We start from the raw sequence: 24,555 nt of genomic DNA, 5'->3' as shown, positions 1-24,555 counted from the left end.
AACGGTAGTTCAGGTCACATTAAACCTTTTTCTGCAGCAGGAATCAGTATACAAGGGTGGTTAAAATCTCTGTGTTCTGAATTTATACAGTTTGGGTCTGCGTCTGAGTTGGCTCCTTGCTACCTTTGTATCCTGGAATAAATTACTTAATCTCCTAAAATCTCTCTGAACTATAAAGGAAGGATATTTTAGTAGCATCAACCTACAGAGGCTGATTTAACACAAAGCTAATAAAGCTTGAGCACTCCTCACTTGAACGGGCTCCCTTCAAAGCTCTGGGAGGAGGAGCTTTAGAAATGTGTTTACTGAGTCATATCTTCTTGAAAATTTTGCAAATGTAAGGTGTTTTTCCTGTCTGTCTTCATCTGTTGTGATTTCCCCTCACTGCATGGTATTTGGAGTGGGCATAGACATTTTTGGGATCCAGCCACAGGGAAGTTTAGTGGGTGACATGTTCAATTTGCATATAGAAAGATTTATGTATGTGTTTCCTAATCATTTTTCATACCTGATTAAATTTTGCTTGCTGTCCTCACCTAGAAATGGCTGCAGGAATATTCCTACTGCCCCATGTGGCAACTCACTAGGTATTAAAAATGCAGAGCAGGGCCAGAAGTCATGGCAAAATATGAATACGTCCTGCAGAGACTGACATCAGTAGTATATGGATACAGGAGGAAAATCAAGATCTGAAATATACAAAGCTAGAAGATAGTTTGCATAAAACTCTTCCAAATCAGATGGGTAAAATTTTAATTTGAGGATTCAGATCCCATAGAGAACTATTCAAAATGGAAGATATCCCCTGTCAAGAATATATTATGTAATTCAGTAAATACAAATGTCATTGTGCTATATGCTTTTTGCCTGATTTTGATAAAAAATCATACAAAGTAGATCTTTCCAGCACTCCTGTTTGTAAGACACAAATCAATACTAGCAGTATTAATACAAACAGCAATTATATCTGTGACAAATACTAAAAAATTTTGATAGAGCTTTCCCCAAATTTGACAATGATCCTTAAAGGTTATATTACCAAGACCAATTGTCAGTTTAACAAATAATAACATTACCAATAATGAGTGAGAAAGTTGAAAAAGATTTTCCTAGGGATGCCTGGGTGGCTCAATGGTTAAGGGTCTGCCTTCAGCTCAGGGCATGATCCTTCAGTTCCAGGATAGAGTGCCACATCAGGCTCTCTGCATGGAGCCTGCTTCTCCCTCTGCCTATGTCTCTGCCTCTCTTTCTGTGTCTCTCACGAATAAAATATTTTAAAAATATTCCTAAATAAGCAATAATTTTAAAAGAACAAATTTTGATCAGCCACACTAGAGAAAGTTTTCTATTTTTTCTGTATCAATTATCTGTTACCTTGATAATGCTGTGTACCAACTGCCAAATCTCAGTGGCATTCCACAATAAGCATAATTGTTCATGAGACTGGAAGAAAATGGGGGTTGATTGGATGGCTCTTTTGATTGTCGCTTTGTTTGTTGCCTCCTGTGTTTGAGGGCCAGCTGGCTGCATACTGGTCTAGACTGGCTTCAGCTGTGACAACTACAGTGACCAGGCTTCCTTCCACACGTCTTTCATCTAAGTATGTTAGGCTAGTCTAAGTATGTTCTCATCACAAAGGCAGAGGTGCAAGACAGAGGAAGCCCAATTGTGCAAGTGCTTTTCAAGTCTTTATTGCTTCCAATTTGCTAATATCCCATTGGCTAAATTAAGTTACATGGTTAAGCCCAAAGTCAAAATGGTAGGGCCCTACAAAATTATGTGACAAATGTGAGGATACAGGTAGGGGTAAAATTGGATGCCATTTCTGAAATTTAATGAGTTATTTAAATAACAGATTATAAATTTGCTTCAAAGGTATGGTATAATCACTTCTGATATGCCTAGATTTATTTGGTAAAATGTTAATTAGATGGAGTCACAGAGGAAAATGATTATATGTATGTTATTTTAAACTTAGAGTTTAGAAATAACATACATTAACTTTTAATTACACAAATTACATTTATTTATACATTTTATTGTATAAATGTATTTTATTGTAAAATGTATTATTATACATTTATACATTACACAAATTATCTCCTACTTGACCCTTATTTACCATCAAAGTATCTATTCTTTTATTTATTATATTATTTACAGTCTTACCTTTAAACTGAAGAGAAAGCATATGTGTAGAGAAGGTTGAGGGATGTTCAGATGTCACCACAGTAGTATTATCTGAACTTTTTTTCATAATTAGTTGTTGGCACCACTGTGGTAATTATTTTTCATTCCCTTATCATAATAATACCATAATAGCAGAAAGGTGAATTAAATAAAAGGCAGAAGGGGGAAATGAATAATTGAGTTGATATGTCAGGGCTCCATGTTCAGAAAAGAGCTGGGTTCGACAAGGACCCAAAGGGTGGCATGATATCACTGGACACAGGCAAAGGAGCAGTGGGAGAGCACTGAACTGAAAAGCCACTGTCATCCTTACTCCAGGATCCGAGGAGAAGCTGCACCAAGAAAATTACCAGAAGTGATTCTCGTCCTCATCAGCATGTTAACAGTAACTCCAATAACTCTGTCCATTTGAATCCAGCCCTTTCTAAGTTGGTCCATGGTACCACCAAAGTGGTTTTTTTTTTTTTTAAGCACAAATATGATTACATTACTCCCTGATTTAGCTTCCTACACTGGCATCCAAATTGAAACTCCGGTGTGTTCCAGATCAAACAGTGGCTTTCATATCTAGTCTCATCTTTTAGGTCTTCTCATTCTATTGTTAAAAAAAAAAAAAAAAAGATGACCAACCAAATAAGGAATAAAAGGAGCTTTGCATTTCCTGATAGTACTGCAATGTCTTGCTTTTGATCATATAGACACCATATACCCCCTGCATATGAAAGCTCTCTTCCAACCTGTCCCTATCCTGCCCTGCACCCAATGTAATGCATACATACCCATCTTTCTCTCCTTCCCCTCCTATTCTTCCTTCAGGGCTGGATTCAGAACCCATTTTCTCCAGAAAGTCCTCTTGGAAAGCAGCCCTCTTCCAACTGGCTTAGTGCCTGTCCTCTGGGAGCTCATAGACTTCTGTATTCAACTTCATTATAGCCTTTATCACTCTGTACTGAAATTGTCTATATGTGTGTCTTTCTCCTCTAGATGCAAGATTCCTGTGGCCAGGGATTGTGCTCTTTTAGGATGGTAGCCTAAGTGCTTAGCACTTAGTCTGACACAGAAAGATCAATTCTTATATTTAAACTGAGGACCATCAGAGAAAAATAGGGGCAATTAATAGTTACATTATTGTTGCCAGAGATTTTCTGAATATATTCAGAAGAATCAGCACTACCTTCAACTCTTCTTGCTTAGTCACCTGTTCTTTCAGTGTTGCAATGTGAGGACAAAATGCCTCCAATGTTCTAAAGACAAGGGAACAGACATTGTGCCTTTCTCATGCCTGAGGACATAGAATGAGTCATAACAGGATGCTAATGTTTGCTGGAAACATCATCTCTCTCTTCTGTTAAGTCCACCGTCATTCACAATCAGCTGTGTCATCTCCAGATGTGTTCTTTTGCTATAAGTCATCAATGTATAGCTTGATCTGGGAAGCACATTCATACTGTTGGACCACCTGTTACCGGAACATGACATGTTCAGGTAATTTCTCTGTTGCTGATCTCAGTATTTGTTTAGATCCAGACTTTTTAAGTAATTAACATATTAGAACCTGTGTGTGTGTGTGTGTGTGTTACAGAGAGAAAGAACATGCAAAAAGGGGAAAATAACGAAAATATATGCCTTTTATTATAACAATAAGAAAATATATGTTGGCTAGAATTTAGAGTTAGATAATATCTTCCTTTTCTTTTTTCTGTGTAGTGAACAACCCCAAAACACATTGGGCTAAAATAAGAGCAACATATATTTGTTCACTTGTATTTTGACAAGGCTCAGTAGGCACAACTTGTACCTGATCTACTCTCTACTGCACGTTGGACCTGGGGCGACTTCAAGGTGGGGGCTCAAGTCATCTGAAGACTCGCCCACATATCTGGCATTTGTGGGGTGGGTGGGTACAGCTACACATGGCCTTTGTATGTGGCAGCTTGGCTTTCTCACAGAATGACAGGTGTGTTCTGAGGGCAAGCAACCAGACAGAGAGGGACAGAGAGCCACAGAGAGGCTGAAGCCATAACCCTTTTCTAAAAAGGGTTACCTTGGAAATCTCACAGTGTCACTCAAAAATAAATTTTTGAATATGCAATATGCAAATGTAAATCTAATGAATTGCTTCTTTGTATTAAATTTTATGTTTCTATGTAGCTTGATATGTCTCAATACATGATAAAATTTCCTATTATTAATATTTTTAGGTCAAAAGGAAATATATTTCAGTTTGCTCCTTTTTAAATATGTATATGTATAAAAGGGCATCAAGTGCATTGCTAAGATATTTACTTTTGACCTTACTTGAAGTTTATTTTTCTAGGGACATGAAGCAACATTTATTCTGTCATCATTTAACAATATTTAGCACATCTACCAAACTTTGGATGCCTCCACCTTTAGGCCAAAGCATATTTTAACTCATTTCAGACACCAAGGAACAAAGACAAACCTAAAGGGTTTTTCCTGTAACATATCATTCCAAGTAATATTTAGGTAATTCCAATAATTGCTATGTTCCTCTTCCTAGAAGTAAAACTGTCCCAGTAGATCTGGCCTCAGAGGTGCCTGGGTAGGTCAGTGGTTGGTTGTCTGGCTTTGGTTCAGGTTGTGATCCCAGGGTCCTGGGATGGAGTCCCACATCAGGCTCCCTGCATGGAGCCTGCTTCTCCCTCTACCTATGTCTCTGCCTCTCTCTCTGTATCTCTCATGAATAAAAAAATAAAGTCTTAAAGAAAAAAAATCTGGCCCCCAGAGCTATTGATTCTCCTCCAGGATTGGAGTAGATCAAAAAGGTATACATTCCCCCCCCCGCCCAACAGGACTCACCAGATCCATTTCAAAAGAGTTGATATAAGGAGGGAAGGGAATCCCATTTTACTTCTATCCCATTTTACTTCTTTTCTCACCTCAAACATTGAAGGGAAGGGTTTTTCCTAAAATTAGAAAAAATAAAAATAAAGTATGATTTCTATAAAAAGAGGTACCTTTCATAGAGAAGTTTAAGATCTTACAAATCTATCATGAGGCAGATATGCAATGGCTCTCTGCCTAATGGATCTTGTACTTTTGTGTAAAAACAATGAATATAAAGTCTTTTTATCACATCTGCCTCCAATGAGGAGACCAGTGTAAAATACAAATTTTATATATGTATATGCATGTATGTATACATATGTACATATTTATATATATATAAAATATCCTATTGGTTCTATTTCTTTGGAGAACCCTGACTAATAGAGATGGAAACAACTTTTTTTGTATCCAACACTTAGGACTATCTCTCCACTCCTCTTCCAATAAACAAGAACATGTTTATAAAAATAGCCTTAGCTGCCAGCTTAGTAAGAAGTTAGGAGGTTAAGTTACTGAATAGATGGTTTAAGAAATACATAAAAATGGGCTGTTCCTGGACTGGATCCAAGTTAACCTCAACTCAAGATGTTCTCTGACTGCATGAAGCATCACTTTTAGTTAGAAGCTTCTGCCAACTGTCCTGAGATTCTCTGTTCAGAGACTCTGTCTTCAATAAAAAATTGAGATTGAGAAGTTAGAGAAAGACAATCACCCTGAGACTCTTTGAGTTTGAAAGAACAGCATCCAAGAGAACTATAAGAAAATATTACCTTCAATGTTAGAGAGTTATAAGCAGTTGAGAAAGAACTTGGAATAAGATACCTTAGAGGATTCAGAGCAAGAAAATGATAAGGGATTAGATTTGGGTCTACGTGATATCTTTTGAAGGCCATAACTTATCATCAAAACCAGAAAACTTTCACAAAAAGAGAAGGAAGATACTACTAACAATTGTTTTGGTTAAATATATGTAAAACTGGGATTTTGGGGGCAAACTGAAATGTATACACACCCTACATGTAAATCAAAGGACACTTCTTTTCGACTTTGCCCACACCAAATTCTCTCCAGATTGCCGAATGCCAAAGAAGAGATACAGGAAAGAAAGACTGATACAGTGAGCTGGAGGTAAATACCATATATATATTTATACACAGAGAGAGAGAGAGAGAGAGAGAGAGAGAGAGAGAGAGAGGCAGAGACACAGGCAGAGGGAGAAGCAGGCTCCATGCACTGGCAGCCCGACGTGGGACTCAATCCCGGGTCTCCAGGATCGCGCCCTGGGCCAAAGGCAGACGCCAAACCACTGCGCCACCCAGGGATCCCTAATACCATATATTTTTAAATGAAGTTTATCTTTAAATCAATTATAAATAAATAGCTATTATAAATAGCTATTATAAAAGATGGGGGAAATACAGAAAGACAGAAATAGAATCAACAAAGATTACAGTGTATGACTATCTGGGCTTTTAAAAAACTCATGTGTACCTCTAATCCTATTACATTTAAACTTATATATCTAATTTTTTCAATTTAAGATGTAACAAAAGTATTTCTATGTTGGCTCAAATTGTTTGAAATGTGATTCAAGGAGCTGCATAAAACCTTACTTAGTGGCAATATTCTCATTTCCTAAGCCACTGTCTTTTTTTCCCAATATTTGGATTATTTTAAAATTTTCACTACTCTTATTAATGTACAAGTCAATGTCAATGAGCATCTTGGTACCTAGTACCCTTTTCCCCTTGCAATATATTTCCTTCCTTAAATCTTTAAAAGTTAAATTACCAGGTCAAACGTTTTGAAGACTTGATACTTTTAATTTACCTCATCTTCCAAAAAAGTGTTGAATGTTCTGGCCAGTGATCTCTGAATACATTTATTTTACCTTGAATAATTTATCCACCTTAAGCATTAGCATTTAAACTTTTGCTCAGTCTAGAGGAAAAGTTATTGTTGTCTCAGCTTGCATTTCTTTTATTGCAATGAAATCAAACACTTTTCCATTGTTATTCTAACCAGTTATATTTCCTATAATATAGAAATGGTCAATTTTTTAGTTTCAGGATGCTTTTACCTCTTAAGAAAAATTGAGGGCCTATAGTTTTTGTTTATGTGGGTCATATCCTTTGATATTTTGCCATATTGGAAGCTAAAACTGAGAAGTTTTAAAACATGTGCTTATTAATTCATTGAAAAAATGAATCTATTATGTGTTATAACACATAATATTTTAATGAAAAATAATAATTTCTAAAATAAAAAAAATTTTGAGAGTGGAATTATTTTAAATTTTTACAAATATTTTAAATATTTGATTAGAAGACAACTGAATTCTCATACTTGCTTTGGCATATAATCAGTCACAATATGTTTCTTTTGTTGAATTATATGCAGAAAATTCAGTGTCTCACCAATATGTACAGTTGACCCTTAGACATTACAAGCTTGAACTGTGTGGGTCTACTTATACACAGATTTTTTTACAGTACAGTATTCTACATGTATTGTCTTTTCCTTGTGACTTTCTTATTTTCTTTTCCTTAGCTTCTTTTATTATAAGAACACGGTATATAATGAATATAACATGCAAAATATGTGTTAATCTACTATTTATGTTACCAGTAAAGCTTTTGTCAATAGTAGGCTATTAGTTACATATGCAGGGTGTCAAAAGTTAAACTTAGATTTATGACTTCGCTGGGAGTGAGTCCCTAACCGTTGCCTGTTCAAGGATAAACCCTAGTTGGTAAAGAAGGGATATTTTAATAGCCTTTTCTGAAAAAAAAAAAAAAATGTGTCTTTTCTTTTTTAATGATAACACCAGAACTCAACAAGTGGCTATTTCTTAAGGATTACTTATAAAAAATAATCTGAAATCATATCAATGAAACATTAATGTCCTTTTCGTTAAAATACATTAGTGTTTCTATCCTTTGAGTACATTTTTTTACTCAAGCATAATTTTAAAAATATTTCCTGCCTTAGCCATTTAAAAATATTAGTTCACTGAGTAATGCAAATTTTCTAAATGTTATATTTCATGGAAGGGGAGGCAGGTAGGGGAATGGGGTGACTGGGTGATGGGCACTGAGGGGGGCACATGATGGGAGGAGCACTGGGTGTTATACTATATATTGGTAAAATAGAACTTCAATAAAAAATATATTTAAAAATGTCAAAACTCAAACTTGTTAATATAGCCACCAATATCATTAGAAAAATGTTGAAGAACTGGAAAGATATCAAGTTCACAATGATAGTTTTTTATTTTCCAATATTCTAATTTTTACTTGAAAGCTCAGATTTTATCATTGGCAAGTGACAGGCTCACTTCCCTCAATTTCAAAAAAAAAATGTCTGCCAAATTTTGAATAGCCATAATTTTCTTGTCATTTCTTTCAAGTAAAAATGTTTCATGAAAAAAAAATGGCTAGTTCAGCTTGCAATTTAAATAATGACAAAGTGTTTTCCCAAGGTGCTATTTTACTTTGGTACTCACAGGAAATGCTTTACTCACACTTCCCATTTTGTCACATAGAAAATTAACAATATACACCCTCAGAGATTAAGATTTAATAAAACTCATCAATTTTTCTTCTTCTTCTTTCTTCTTCTTCTTCTTCTTCTTCTTCTTCTTCTTCTTCTTCTTCTTTGTAAATATTTTATTTATTTATTCATGAGAAACACAGAGAGAGAGAGAGAAGGGGGGCGGCAAGACGCAGGCAGAGGGAGAAGCAGGCTCCATGCAGGAGCAGTACTCGATCCTAGGACTCCAGAATCACGCCCTGGGCTGATGGCAGCCACTAAACCACTGAGCCACCCAGGGATCCCCCACTTTTACTGTTTCATCAAGGACATTCTTCAATAAAATTGGCCTTTTCGTTTTGCTTCATTTTGTTTTGTTCTGTTTACTACAATTGCATAACAGTGAAAAATGCAATGATGATGACTTTGGTGCCATTGTCTTGCTTCATACTCAGGCACTAACAGCTTATCCACCATTACTTTTGTACAATGTTCAACATAGGGAGCCTTGGGGACCTTCAGGGTCCAAAGGCAACACAGTGAGATCACTACTACTAAAGTGGTTTTTTTTTTATGCACATCCTTTCCTCATTTGCCCATCAGAGGTTTCCTGGGTATAGATTCAACATATTAGTTTTTTTGCTATAATATTTGCTATCAAAATTATTGTTTGTTTTCACATTACAATTCTGGCTATGTTCTTGTTTTTTATGCAGATTTTTAAGCATTTATATACTCTTATCCATTGGATCTTTTTTGTGTGTCAATGCTATTTCTTGCTTTCTTTTTTATTTAAAATTTTATTGATATATTTGTCAATTCACATACAGATATAAGAAATAATACAAGAGATCTGAGGAGCCTTTTACCAAAGTTTCTCCCCAAGTGGTAGCACTGAGCAAAACAAAACATTTTTGCAAAAAAAAAAAAAAAAAAAAAGGTATAATATTGCAACCATGATACTGATATTCATACAATGCATTGGTTTTATTCAGATTTTCAAGTTTTATTGTATTCATTTGTGTGTTTGAAGTGTGTGTATTTACTTCTACATAATCTTCTCACATGTGTAGGCTCCTGTGTCCAGTCAAAATACAGAACAGTTCCATCACTTCAAAAACCCCTTGTATTTCCCTTTTATAACCACATCCACTGCCTTCTGCATCCCCTTTTTCCCTATCCCTAACCTCTGAAAACCGCAAATCTGTTTTCCATTTCTAAAATTTTCTTTAAAAAAATGTTATATGAGTGGGGGCGCCTGGGTGACTGAGTCAGTTAAGCATCTGCAGCTCAGCTCATGATCCCAACATCCTGGGATTGAGCTTCACTTCCCTGTTCAGTGGGAAGCCTGCTTCTCTCTTTCCCTCTGCCCCTCCTTTCTACCCATGCTCTCTCTGTCTCTCTTTCTTTCAAATAAATAAATAAAATCTTTTTTTTAAAGGCTATATAAGTGGAACCATAGAGCCTAATCTTTTGGAAGTGGCTTTCTTTCAACATACTTCCCTAAATATCCATCCAAGTGGTTCTGTGTTTCAGAATTCCTCTTTATTGCTGAATGGTAGTCCATGGTAAGTATGTGCCACAGTTTAGCCAGTCTCCCATTTAGGGGTATCTGGACTGGTTAGGTTTTAGCTATTACAAATAAAGTAGCTATGAACATGTGTACACAGCATTTTGTTTACACACAAGTTCTTATTTCTTTAAGATAAATATCTACGAGTGTGGTTTGTGGATCATGTCGTAGTTGCATGTTTAGTTTATATATATATGTGTGTGTGTGTGTGGTAAAAGATACATAACATGAAATTTGCATTTTAAATCATTTTTAAGTGTATACACTTAAAATTCAGTGGCATTTAGTATGTTCACATTGTTGTGCCACCTTGACTACCTCCAGAACATTTTCCTCATCTAAAACTAAAACTCTTCACCCGTTAAATAATAGCTCCCCGTTATCCCTTCTCCCCAACCCACTATATAATTACTATTCTACTTTTTGTCAATAAATGGGTCATTCTAGACACTTCCTATAAGTGTAAACAAAATATTTGTTCTATTGTGTCTGGCTTACTTAACTTAGCATGTTTTCAAGGTTTATCCATGTTGCAACATGTGTCAGAATTCCATTCCTTTTAAGGCTGAATAATAATATATCATTGTATGTACATATTGTTGTGTTTATACATTCATCCACACATGGATGCTTGCATTGCCTTCACATTTTGGCTATTGTGAATACTGTTGCTTTGAATGTGGGTGTACCAATATCTCTTTAAGTTCTTGATTTTAATTCTTTCAGGTGTATACCCAAAAATGAAATCTCTGGACCATGTGATAATTTGATGTTTAATTTTTTGTGGAACCACCGTACTGTTTGCCAGTTTGCCACCATTTTACATTCCCGCAAGAGTTCCAATTTCTCCACAGCCCAACCAGCACTTGTTTTCTGCTTTTTTTTTTTCTTTTAATAGTAGCCATCCTAAGGGCACTGCATATTTAGTTCATTTGAAACTGCCAAACTGTTTTCCAGAGTGACTGTGTCATTTTTCATTCGTTCTAGGAATATAAGAGTGATTCAGTTTCTCTGCCTTGTCTTCAGCATTTGGTGTTGTCACTATTTTTTGTTTTGTTTTGTTTTGTTTTGTTTTGTTTTGTTTTAATTTCAGGAATTGTGACAGACAGGTAATGTTATCTCATTGTGGTTTTGATTTGCATTTCTCCAATGGCTAATTATGTTGAACATCTTTTCATTTGCCATCTGTATATTCTCTTAGATGGAATTTCTCTTCATGTCTCTTATTTTCTAATTGAATCTTTAATGTTGGACTTTGAGAGTTCTTTATATTTCTAAATACTCATCCTTTATCAGATATATGGTTTGCAAATATTTTCTCCCAGTCTGTAGCTCTATTTTCGCATCTTCTTCGTTTGGTATTTTCCAAAGAAGAAAAATCTTAATTTTGATGAAGTTCAAATTATCAATTTTCCTCTTACATATTCTGCTTTGGTGTCAGTCCTATGAACTCTTTACCTAGCCTTACATCTTGAAAAAGATTGTCATTATTTTTTTTATAAAAAATTTTAAGACATTGTAAAACAATGCATATTGTGAACATTTTATGGTTTTATGCTTACATTTAAGTTGGCAAGTTATTTTGAGTTATTTTTGTATAAGATGTGAGGTTTAGGTTCATGTTCAAATTTTTGCTTATGAATTTTCAATTGCTCTACCACCATTTATTGAAAAGTTATTCTTCTTCCACTGGATTGTTTATTGTTTTAAATTGATAAACCATTTTATTATTTGTCAAATTTTCTTATATCCCCATATTTTCAATTTTATATCATGTTTTGGTAGCCTACAAAATCATTTAATTTAACCTAAAAATTTACCTTTTCAAACAATAATGCAATATACAATGATATTGGCATTTACATTTGAACATACATCTCAGTTTGCTGTTCAAATCCAGTGTCATTTAATTCATGTACCACTGAAAAGTTCAAAGAATTGAGTCACTTACCAGCTATTTCCCCTTTGATAATTGCTATTTTTTGGCTATTCTACTTTGCTGAGGAAGGTAGTCTGATTATGCCAACAATTAAAATGTTCTAAAATAGGTCCTTTTCAATATACTATAGAATAAGGGAAAGTTGGAACATTAAAGTAAACACAATTCTCAAAATTTATGATTCTAGATGTTTATATCGATGTTATTTTTCTTTGTACTTTTTTTTCAGAATAAAATGTGAATTTTGAAAGAAACAAGTTTTAAGAGCTATGCTTCTCAGTGCTCATGTTAACAGGAAGAGTACTGATAATGGCTATAAGCTATTTTAACTACTGTCAAATTTTATGCCATTAAACCCACTGGATTGTTTTTGTACCTCTGTCAAAAATCAGTTGTGTATTTTTGTGTGGGTCTATTTTAGGTTCCCTACTCTGTTCCATTGATCTAAATATCTATTTCTCTGCTAATACCATACTGCCTTGATTACTATAGCCACATACTAATAGTGAGTCTTGTCCCACTTTATTTTTCTTTGTCAAGATTGTCTTACCTATTCTAAGGTCTGTGCCTATTCATATAAATTTTAGAATAAGCTGGTCTATGTTTTAAAAAAAAAAAAGCTTGCTGGGATTTTGATAGTAATTGCATTGAACCTACAAATCAATTTGGAAGAATTGATATCTTTGCTATGTTAAATCTGCCAGTCCATGAATAGGTCAATCTTTTCTAGGTTTGCTTTAACTTTTTTATCTCATTTGTAATTTTCATCATGTGGATCCTAAAATGTCCTTTTTTTAAATACATTTTTTTAAAGATTTTATTTATTTACTTGAGAGAACGAAGAGTGAAAGAGAGAGAGAGAGAGAGAACACAGAGGGAGAGATAAGCAGATTCTCCATTGAGCAGAGAGCCTGACATGGGGCTTGATCCCAGGACCCTGAGATCATGACCTGAACTGAAGGCAGACTTAACTGATTGAGCCACCCAGGTACCCCTTAAAATGTTCTTTGAAGAATATACATAAGAATTTCATTTTTTGGAGTAATTTTAAATGGCATTCCATTTATAACTGTGGTTTCAACATGTTTAATTGTTAGTATACAGGAGAATGCTTGATTTTTATGTGTTGATCTTATAACCTGGGATCTTGCTGAATTCACTTATTAGCTCTAGGATTTTTTTTTTTTTTTGGTGGATTTTTTTGGGATTGTGTTTGTAGACAGTAATGAAATAATATCATCTGTAAATAGGGAAAGTTTTATTTTTTCCCTTTCCATATTATATGCCTTTTTATTTCTTTTTCTGACCTAATTATAGTTGCTAGAACATTGAGGACTATGTTGAATAAGAGTGGTGAAAGTATACATATTTCTACTGCTTTTAAACTCAGACAACTTTCTCCGTTCAGAGATTTGATAATGGCTTCTATGTTCATCTAATTTTGTTTCTCCTTTATTTTTTCACTACTTATGTATTTATTTATTTATTTATGTAATTACTTATTTATTACTTATGTAATTACTTATGTAATCTTTAGAATTATTTAAAGCCCTTCAACTTCAACATTTTCTTCTATAAAATTGTGCTATTAGTATTTGTCACTAAAGTTAGTAGAAAGGAATGAGTAAAACAAGTAACTCGAATATAATTTGTTTCAGCCAACAGTTGTTGGACTTTGAGAGGTGAAATATGATAGCACTTTACCCAGCCCAAGTTCAGTAGCAAATAGAAAAGTTGTAGAAGTCAGGCAAATGAAATAAAAATAAAACCTTTACTACTGATAAAGCTTTGTTGGTAGATATGGCTTGGGGTGGAAGTCAAATGACACTTTTGTTCTCTCTGCAAGACTCACCTTGGAATATTTACTTCCCACCACCCCTGAAAGAAATAGGAGCCTCCAAAATAGAAGCATTTATCCAGCCTTGCACTGGTCTGCAGGAAAGAGGAAGAAAGGAACAAAGCACAGGAATTTTGATAGATTACCACTGCCTATCTGAGGGACATAGACTGCTGGCTGTTAACAATCAACCAGGTAACTGTAACAGGTTTGAGGACTGTTTCCTGAATAGTAGTGGTGATTGCCTCTGTTATTATTAGTAGTACTGATAAGCTAAATAAAGTTAAAATTTATATTGGTACATTGCTTAAGTAGAGGATAGAATAGCTTTTTCTTCCAAATAGCTGGTCAGTTATACCAATTCACAAGTTCTTTTTCTTTTCCAGACATATATCTTTTAACTCCCTTCAATAAAAAATAATACAGTCTGTTTTAGGGCTTAGGTATTACTTTTGTAACTTTATTTCCAATTGTGTTGCTAATGCTATAGTTTTTACCTTTATGTATTTTAGTAGCTTATAGAACTAGCTTCTGTCGCACTGTCACTACTAATTATATCAATTATTAAGAAATTTCTTTACTACCCTTTCCTGATTATTCTTTCAGAAAATCTGTTTCTATAAAGAATATAACTTTTTATCAGTCGGAAAAGTAATTTTCTCTTTTCTAATAATAGCCTTGATTCATTGACCCATCAAATGTACTTGACACTTGAAAGAGGACATTGGTTTTGTTAGGAGGAAGCTGAAGGTCAGTTCCACTTGTCTCACTATTATAGGCTGCTTTCAAAACCTTTATTGCATATGTATGGGTTTTTTCATTTACAATGTAAATTCATCCACACTCTCTTGTGCTTTAAAGAACCCCAATTTTCTTTCCTGCTGTCAGTGTTTGAGGTCACTCTGATGCAGAGAAATCAAACCTGCTGTGATAATTTAGGTACAACTACCATTTGCAGGTAATATGTAGTTGTTACTGTAATAAAAACTAGAGATACAAATGCTTGCAACAATGTGTTAGGTTAAGAATGTCACTGAAGCAGAAATTGGTACCCAAAAAGAAAACTTACTTATAACTCAAGGATTTCTGGCTACTGTTCCAGTGAAGTGATAATAAGATAGACCATTCATAGTGTACTTCAATTAAGGTAGAATTCTTGCTATCAGTTTATCTTGCCAAAATGTCATTATGATAAGATAATATTATCCTGAATAAATCTTGCCCTTGTACAGTTCCCTTCCCTTTGAGTATGGATGGACCCTGTGAATGTGATGAGATGTCACTATTGTGATTAATTGTGGGTTTTTCCTCCAGAATGCCACCAAGTCTTCACAGTGAAGAGTCAGCAAAGACCTCCTTATGAGTCTGACAGAGGGAAAGGAAGGGTAACCACTCTGAAATACGCTGAGAGCGTTCTCCATAAGAAAGAGCTACTATCCAGGTGAAATGCTTTACCAAAGCCTCATCCCACCAGGGAAGAGAGCATTAATCAACTTCAATCCTCTCACCTAAAAAGGAAAAAAAAAAAAAATCTAAGGAACACTCATAAAGGTCATCACCTGGGGCACTGGCCCACTAACAGACTGAAATTTAATTATAAGCTTTTAGAATGCTTTCCCTTTCAATACCTTACCAAGCTAGCAATAAGACTCCAGAGTAATTACAGTGGATTACAACTAAAAGAGCTTCAAGCTTCACACTCTATTTAAGGAAGAATTTCTAGGATTCCCAAAGACAACAGGGGCAAAAACAAGAACACTAAAAGAGTTTAAAGTTTCTGGTATCTATAGTTACAAAAAAAACCCCCAATAAATGTAGGTCAATTTCTAGCCATGCTAACATGAAACCACACAATAAATGCCTTCAGATTAGTTGTCACCCTATACATCATGTCTGGCTTTGAACAAAAAATAGCAAGGTATGATAAATGGCAATAGTTTCAAGAGGCAAAGCAATCTTCATAACTAGACACAGATAGGACAGAGGAGATTTAAAATAATTAATTATTCAAATGTTAAGAGCTCTAATGGGAAAACATAGACAACATGCAAGAACATAATGGCTAATGTAATCAGAGAGATGGAAACTCTAAGAAAGAAGGAAATGCTAGGGAAAAAAAACATTCTGTAATAGAAATAAATAATGTATTTGATGGGCTTTTCATCAGACTGGCACATGGCCAAAGGAAGAATCAGTGAGGTTTAAGATATGTCAGTTGAAACTTCCAAACTGAAATACAGAGAAAAAAGAATGAAAACAAAAAACAAAAACCAGGACATTCAAGAATCATAGAACAATTTCAAAAAGTGTAACATATCTATAAATGGAATATAAAAGAAGGTAGAAAAAAAACAGAAGAGACCTTTAAAGCAATAATGGCTGAGAATTTTCCAAAATTAATGACAGACACCAAGCCACAGATCCAGGAAGTTCTGAGAACATCAAGAAGGATAAATACCAAACAAAGAGACAAAAAAACTACACCTAGGCATATCATATTCAAATTACAGAAAACTAAAGATAAAGAGAAAGCCAAAGATATCACAAAACTACAGGCCAGTATCTCTGTATAGATGCAGAATTCTTGACAAATATTAGAAAACCAAATTGGACAATACATTTAAAAGATCATTCTCCATGATCAAGTGGGATTTATTTCAGAGATGCAGGGATAATTCAACACCCACAACATGGAGAAAAAGGAACCTTTGTGCACTATTGGTGGTAATGTAAATTGGTGCAGCCATTAAGGAAAACAGTATAGATGTTCCTCAAAAAATTAAAAATAGAATTACTATATGATCCAGCAATTCCACTCCTGGGTATTTATCTGAAGAAAATGAAAATACTAACTTGAAAAGATATATGGCCTTTCATGTTCATTGAAGCATTGTTATCAACAGCCAGGATCTGGAAACAACCTGTGTCTATCAATTGATGGGTAGATAAAGATAATTTATATAATAATAATATAAAGTATAATATAGTAAATATTACATACACACAATAGAATATTATTCAGCCATTAAAAATGAAATACTGCCATTTATGACAACATGGATGAAACTTGAAGGCATTATGCCAAGTGAAGTAAGTCAGACAGGGTAAGACAAATACTGTATGATCTCACTTGTACTGGGGATCTAAAAGACAAACAAGCAAATAATATCAAGTTTATAGATACAGAGAACAGATTGGTAGTTGCCAGAGGCAGGGATTATATGGAGGTAAAATGCATGAGGGGAGTCAAAAGGTGAAAACTTCCAGTTATAATTTAAATAAATTATGTTATTATGATGTAAAGTATGGAGACTGTAGTTAATAATACTGCATTACATATTTGAAAGTTCCTGAGAGAATAAATCTTAAAAGTTCTCATCATAAGAAAAATAAAATCTATAAGTATATATGGTGAAGGGAGTTTAATAATTGTGGTGGTCATTTTGCAATATATACAAATATCAAATCATTATGTTGTACACTTGAAACTAATAATGTTGTGTATCAATTACACTTCAGTTTTTAAAAAAAAACGGAAAAGTGCCAATGTTTTTAAGTTTAACTGGTGATAATCTGTACAGGGTGGATTTCATGTCCTCCAATGGTGCAGGTAATCAAATACTGGCATTTTCTAGGCATATATGCAGGCTCCATGGGAACCTCCGAACTGCAGTTTCTTGACATGGGGAATACCTCCCTGACTGACCCAGATGAACCTCTCCCCAGCTCCCATCTCTAGTGGTTTATCCCTGAAGTAATCTTACCCTTGCAGGAGATCACTACTGAGTGGAGCAATTTCAAGAAGATTGAATTTACACAGTGCCTGGGTGGCTCAACAGTTGAGCATCTGCCTTTGGCTCAGGTCATGATCCTGGCTGGGATCCTGGGATAGAGTCCTACATCAGGTTCCCCACTTCTCCCTCTGCCTGTGTCTCTGCCTTTCTCTCTGTGTTTCTCATGAATAAATCATTAAAATCTTAAAAAAAAAAAAGATTAAGTTTAGCTTCCTTTGGTGGTACCTACTTGGCCAATAGGAAACTCCTCCATAAAAAAAAAAAAAAGAAAAGAAACTCCTCCATATTCTTACCAATAAATTTTCTCTAAGTGGGGCTGCTCTCACTACTGCCATGTCTCCTTGTCTTGCCATTATAAGCTTTTGCCATCAGCCTCCTGACTTCAGAGTTCTTCAGTTAGAAGAAAAGACTAGTTCCATGTTCATATTTCCTAACCCTAGGGAACACGCATCACTTACACTTAAGAGTTCTTCCACTGAATTCATTCATGGCTGGGGTAGGGATGATTCTCAAATTTTGAGAATTTAGATAATTCTTATTTGGGAAATCCTCACAGGCTTGAGACAGGGATGGGGAGAAAAAAAATCTAAATATTCTCCACGCCTGTGTAATCTCTTCCCTGAATTCTCCCAAAGAACTAGATGTCAGGGTGAACAAAGGACTGTGTTAGCCACCTCTGAGCAGGTCCATAGAAGTATGTCTTGCAGCTTTATTTAGACAGCAAGGGTACCTATAACCCATTCTCCATAGCTTTAGAGCCCTACAAATATTCCAGGACAACAGAATAAATGTCCTTTCCTCTGGACTTTCTCTCCCTGAGTAATGCCTGCAGTTGATGAATAAGTAGCTTTATATAATATGTTGCTAAGCAGCATTCTGTGAGCTTTACATGTACGAATGCCTGATGCCTTCTTTTTCTAGACTATAAGGATTTAGAACATCTTATAAAGATATATACAAACCAACAAAAGGTAACATAAATTAGAACTGATGTAAAGAGATAAGAAGGTAGTAACATATATTAGAGCCAGAAATAAAGCTAATCTGCAAATGTACTCCATGAAGTTCTAAATATTTGCAAAACAGAAAACTCAATTTTGGCTTTAGTTTTTGTTGTGGGAAAAAAAAACAAACAAACAGGAAAAAAAGCATGATGAGTTTCATCAGTTATCTAAAAGATCGATGCTCAGGTGCACGTCTAATACCAACAAAAGGCCAAGGAGTTTGTCCTCAGGGTTCTCATTAGGAAGAGACTCTAAAATGCAATTCATGATTTCTCTACAAGTAAACACAGCTCTATGACTGACTACAGGTGATTAATTAATGTTATTCCTTTTCTTCCTGTTTTATTCTATGATACTCCCCGGGGTTGGGTACAGAAAGGACAAAATTAATATTGATGCCTTAAGAAAAGTCAAGGAGAATGCCATTTGGACACAGATGAAAATCAACACAGACCTTATACTTGGGAGTTTTCAAGTCTAAATAAGCTTTCTTAGGAATTAGTTCTTCAGGTAATGACAATTTTAATTGTCAATAATCTAACAATAACTCATACAATTTTAATATGGAAGCACAACTTTTGCTTCCTTTTTTTTAAAAAAATATATTTATATTTATTTATTTATTTATTTATTTATTTATTTATTTATTTGAGACATAGAGAGGGAGAACAAGCAAGGGGAGCTGCAGAGGGAAAGGGAGAAGCAGGCAACCCACTAACCAGGGAGGCCGATGTGGGGCTCGATCCCAGATCCCCAGACACCTAACCAACTGAGCCACCCAGGTGCCCCACAACTTCTGCTTCGTAAACTTAGTACAATTTATAAGACTTAAAATTTCCCCAACACACATTTCCCCAAACACTGTAAGTTGTATAAGAACAAAAAACTTGCTACTTATTGAGTATGCAAATATGTAGCATTCTCTAAGCAGCAGAAAATGAGATTCTTTTACTCTTGTTATGAGTATTTTTAAAACCCACCTCTATAGTTGAAATGTCAAATTACTAATCCAAATTATTAACAACCATAATAAAATAATGCCAGAAACCGATTTCCCAAGGGAAGAAAATGTTTGAAGTTCTTAAAGGATACAGAATGAAGCTATTAGAATGAGCTGCTCTGGAGTTAGTTGGTTGTTGTGATCTAGAGAAAGAATTTCACAGGGTCTTAACTTTCAAATCCTTATCCTGCTGCCTATGAATACACCAGCTCCTTGAAAAGTACATGAATAGAGCATACACTAAACAAACAGCCTTGCATGATTACCAGCCGGTGTGGATTCCAAAGCACCATTTTCACACCAATCCTAATGAGGTAGCTTCCACAACATGTAAGCATGGAGATAGCACCTGGTTATTCATTCCATGGCTCCATTTCCCTGATCCCATCTCAGTCCCCTCTTGGCCTGCCAAGGACGAACCAACAATATAGTATAGCTATCTAGAAGAGCAGAAGTTTTGGGGTATTCTCTTCCTTTAGAAGAGTATTTGCCTTAGTCTAGTTTTATTCAAAACCCCCACATTGTATCTCCTTATCGGTTATCCAACTGAGAGCTTCTAAAAGTTCAATTTTTCTTTGACTTGATTTTAGAGAACTTCCCCTGCATGGTGTGGAAAAGAGGCTGGAAGGAGAAGACTGGCATGTCCCAGCACTTGACGGCTAGATTGTGTCTCACACAATGTTGCTAGAGCTTGCTTACAGCATCTGCCAGCTGTCTTGTTTAGAGCATGATCCTAATAGGGGTAAGTGATAATAATGTTTAGATCCCTTATCAACTGGGGAATTGAATGGGTTTATCTCAAAGGAAGAACAGTCAGGAATTGACTGCATTTTTCTCTCATCACAGCCTTTAGACATACATCTTTATTGTCAGACGCTGCTGTTGAAATCATCTTAGACCCTATAGTTTTCAGTTATGCCTCTTTCTAGTAATTACAACTTGTTTTCAGGCTTTAAAACTTCCTAGTCCAATCCAATGCAGAAGTTCAAATTTATACTCGTATAGTCAATACAATAATATTACAGTTCAGTTTTGTCCTGTGGCTTGGAAACTTCAATGTGGAATAGGGATGACTTGTTATTCCTAATGCCTTTCCAACTCTGCTACTTTCATGTCTTGCTTCCTTAAGAGTATGTTGTGGCCAGAAGATACTGGTAAGGGAAAGGCACAAAGCTCCCGAGATCCCTATAATGGATGTGATAGTAGTGCCCTGTAAGTCAGGCAGAGCCAGATGCCCTTTGAGCATATTTGTGATTTTCTTTGGGGGGCTTCCTATGTAGTTTTCCAAAACAGTGAACAACTCTTGGTTCAAATAAGGCAACGTGCAATCTTCCCTTTATTTACTCAGTAGTTCCGTTCCTGCAAGATCAGGCTTTGTTTAAAAGGTGCCAGAATTTCCGGGTGTTTACATGTGCAGTGTAGTTCTGGGTTCAGAGAATTATGAAGAGGTTTTTCACCAATGAGTTATTTGAAGGCTGTGGGGGAAGTGGGACGATTCTCTGTTGTGTGGGACTGTCTGATGCACTGCAGGGCGTCAAGCATTCCCACCTCCTCCCACTAAATGTCAGAGGCAGCACTCCCACGCCCCTTTACAGCCAAAATTACCCCCTCAAATTTCCAGAAATTCCCCTTTGAGGAGTTGTACTGCCTTCGTTGAGACCTCCAGCAGTTAATTTTTGAATATGGAGACAATTATCACCGACTGTCTTCAATCTGAGCTTTTAGCTGAATATCGAAGACAAAAGTCCTGACTAAGAAAACCACCTCGAGGGGTTTCAGATTAACCTACACTTGAGTGCTATCTGCTAAGAATATGCATTCTTACAAAATTACATGAGGTTAAACTTCTACAAGGGACCCAACTCAGAATAGTTAGATAATTTATCTGAGGTGATTCAACTACTAAATGGCAGCATTGGAATTTGAATCATACCCTTCTGATTCTAAAATATGAAAATAACTAAACTATGCTTACGTAAGAAAACCAGAGCAAGTGAAGACTAAGACCACGTTATAAAATGGAGCCAGGGATAAAGTGTATATTCATAAAATGTCTGCCATAAAGTTCAACATACTACCAGATGGACCACAAATTTTGCTCTGAAATAAAAAAAAAGGGGGGATCCCTGGGTGGCGCAGCGGTTTGGCGCCTGCCTTTGGCCCGGGGCGTGATCCTGGAGACCCGGGATCGAATCCCACGTCAGGCTCCCGGTGCATTGAGCCTGCTTCTCCCCCCGCCTGTGTCTCTGCCTCTCTCTCTCTCTGTGATGACTATCATAAATAAATAAAAGTTTAAAAAAAAAAAAAAAGGGAAACATTTTTACCTACATGATTCACAAAATCTAAAAGATAAACTAAAGAGTCACTATCCCTAACTTTCTGACTTCTGTGGCTCTAATTGCCGATTGGCTTCATTTAGCATTCAGTGTATATTAATTCATACAGTTATTTACCTTGACACTTGTTTTCTCTCCTGGCCTTCACTGTAGGCTACTTGGAGCAAAGACTCTTTCTTTTTGTTTTGTATTTTCTAGCATATACATAAAAGAAAGTCTTTAATCCAGTAAGTCTTTGTTGTTGTTGTTATTGTAAGAAACTCTAATGTGTAACATAGACAAATAATGTAGCTGTCCTAAGTGATGCAGTGGTAGTGGTCCAACCAACCCCCTTCTTTCACCTATTTGTGTACACACACACACACACACACACACACACACACACACACACACGGGCCCCTTCCCTCTCCACCCCTGTTGCAGGCACATCAAGCACCATAGAGAAGAGGGAGCACCCGCAGTGTAGTTTCAGCAGGATGGCCAGCAGCTGCACTCCTCTCCAGCAGCCCTCTTCCCAAAGGCAGGGCTTGTCTCTGCAAGGCAGAAAAAGTCTTTGCACTACCGCTTGTCCCTTGATGCTTAATCAGACTTTGTCGGCTTTCACTCTGCTCTCTCCTCTCTAAATTGTTCCTTCACTAAAGTCTTTCCAGTTCTACCCCATGAATGTGTTATTTGCTCCCTGAGGGGCTCCAACTGAGGAATAGCAACTCACCCCAAATCAGTGAAAACCTGCTGCCCAAAGCTAATTTGCTGAATTACTAAGGATTGTTTTCCTCGGGATTTTTTCTTTATTGTGGCTTCTCCTACTCTCTCTGCCCTCCAACTTTGCTGCTCTTCCTCCCCCACTCCAACCCCTGTGCCTGCCCCTGCATCTGGCCTTGACATTTCCTCTTCTGTATCTTCACTCCATCCTATACTCACTTTATGTTACTGTTTAGGAAGAAATGATGTGTTAGGGAGAAATGAATTATTTAGCCAATTGGCTTTAAATGAATGTGCCTTGGCTAATTGATTTTCAATGAACTGATTATTAGAGCACTGTTTTTTGTTTTGTTTTGTTTTGTTTTTTAATATTGGCTAGATTGGAAGCAAATCTACCAATATTAGATATTGGTATCTTATATTGGTATAAGATATATTGGTATATATATATTGGTATATCTACCAATATCTAATATTGGTAGATTTGATTTTTTTTAGAACTTCCCCTGATCTCACTTTGAAAAGTATTAGAGATATAGAAGGTTGATTTTGTGAAAAAATGATAATACTGTTGATGATGGTCTCAATTCCATAATCTCTCTAGAGCCTGCATTCTCCTCTCTGTCCTCAGTATTGCTCATTGGTATCCTGAATCTCCTTGGCACTGGCCTGGCTCCACACTGTCCCCACATTGCTAATTTTAGAAATTCTTTCTAAAATGCATATCTAACTACATCTTTTTTTTGCTCAAACTATGCCAGTGGTTTCTTAATACCTATAGGCTACAGGCTAAACCCTTATACATGGTAACAAACTCTTCTATGACTCTCTGTTCCTGATTATCTCAGTCTGATTCTATGTCCCACTCCTCCCTATATTAGCATCTATTGAACAATTTGCAGTCATAATAAGACTTTCATGGACCTGGAGGAACTTGCCCATGCTGTTCCTCCTGCTTGGAATACCCTTTATGCCCCATTCTTCTGACATGTGTGTCTTCCTTGCCTTGATAAGGGATCATGATATTACTGAAGTTTTGGTTGCTGTATGTTAGGTAATAAATAATCCCCAAATGTTGGTGGATTACAACCATAATCATTTATCTCATGCTGTTGAGTTTTCAGATGAGCTACAGAAATTCTGCTTCAGACTGAGAGTCAGGTTTATAGCCTCTCCTCATGTCTCTCATTATGGGATCTATGGATACTCAGGGCATATTTTTCTCCTGGTGAGCGGCAGATCCAGAAAAGCAGTCAATCACTAAAATAAATTTAAAGATTTTTAATACTTCATTGCTCGATGCAAGGTACATGGCGAAGCACAAAATTGCTGGAGTGGAGTAATACACTCTCCCTATTCAACACCCAGAGTACCAGTACAGTTGACCCTTGAGCAAGATGAGTTTGAACTCCGTGGGTCCATTTATACATGGATTTCTTACAGTACAGTATTATAAATGTATTTACTCCTCCTTATGATTTTCTTAACATTCTTTTCTCTAGCTTACTTTATTGTAAGAATATAATACATAATACATATAAAATATGTGTTAGTTGACTATGTTATTGGTCAGGCTTCTGGTCAACAGTAGGTTAATAGCAGTTAAGTTTTGGGGGCATCAAAAGTTACACATGGATTTTTGACTACACAGCGGGGGTGTGTGTGACCCCAACACCATGTTGTTCAAGTGTCAACTGTAATGTCTCATGAAAAACGATATGGATGCATAATTTTGTTCTAAGGAGGCAGTAAAGACCTGGAAACCATCATTCAGTTGGTCTTAATCATCTTTATGA

The 24,555-nt window shown here is 35.9% G+C and overlaps 1 long non-coding RNA gene across 1 annotated transcript in view; it reads left to right on the top strand.

Annotated features, from left to right (window-relative positions):
- Positions 1-11,841: 11,841 nt before the first annotated feature.
- LOC125753038 (uncharacterized) overlaps positions 11,842-24,555 on the top strand; it is a 51,730-nt gene continuing 39,016 nt past the window's right edge. Inside the window, exons 1-4 of the long non-coding RNA XR_007403875.1 lie at positions 11,842-13,074; positions 13,972-14,118; positions 15,238-15,364; positions 20,312-20,463. This is a non-coding gene — a long non-coding RNA (uncharacterized LOC125753038). The remainder of the gene's footprint in view (positions 13,075-13,971; positions 14,119-15,237; positions 15,365-20,311; positions 20,464-24,555) is intronic.

The sequence above is a fragment of the Canis lupus genome, chromosome 19 (genome assembly GCF_003254725.2).
Source record: "Canis lupus dingo isolate Sandy chromosome 19, ASM325472v2, whole genome shotgun sequence".
Taxonomy (NCBI): Eukaryota; Metazoa; Chordata; class Mammalia; order Carnivora; family Canidae; genus Canis; species Canis lupus.
The sequence above is the reverse complement of the archived record's forward strand: the minus strand, read 5'-3'. Positions and strand labels throughout refer to the sequence as shown.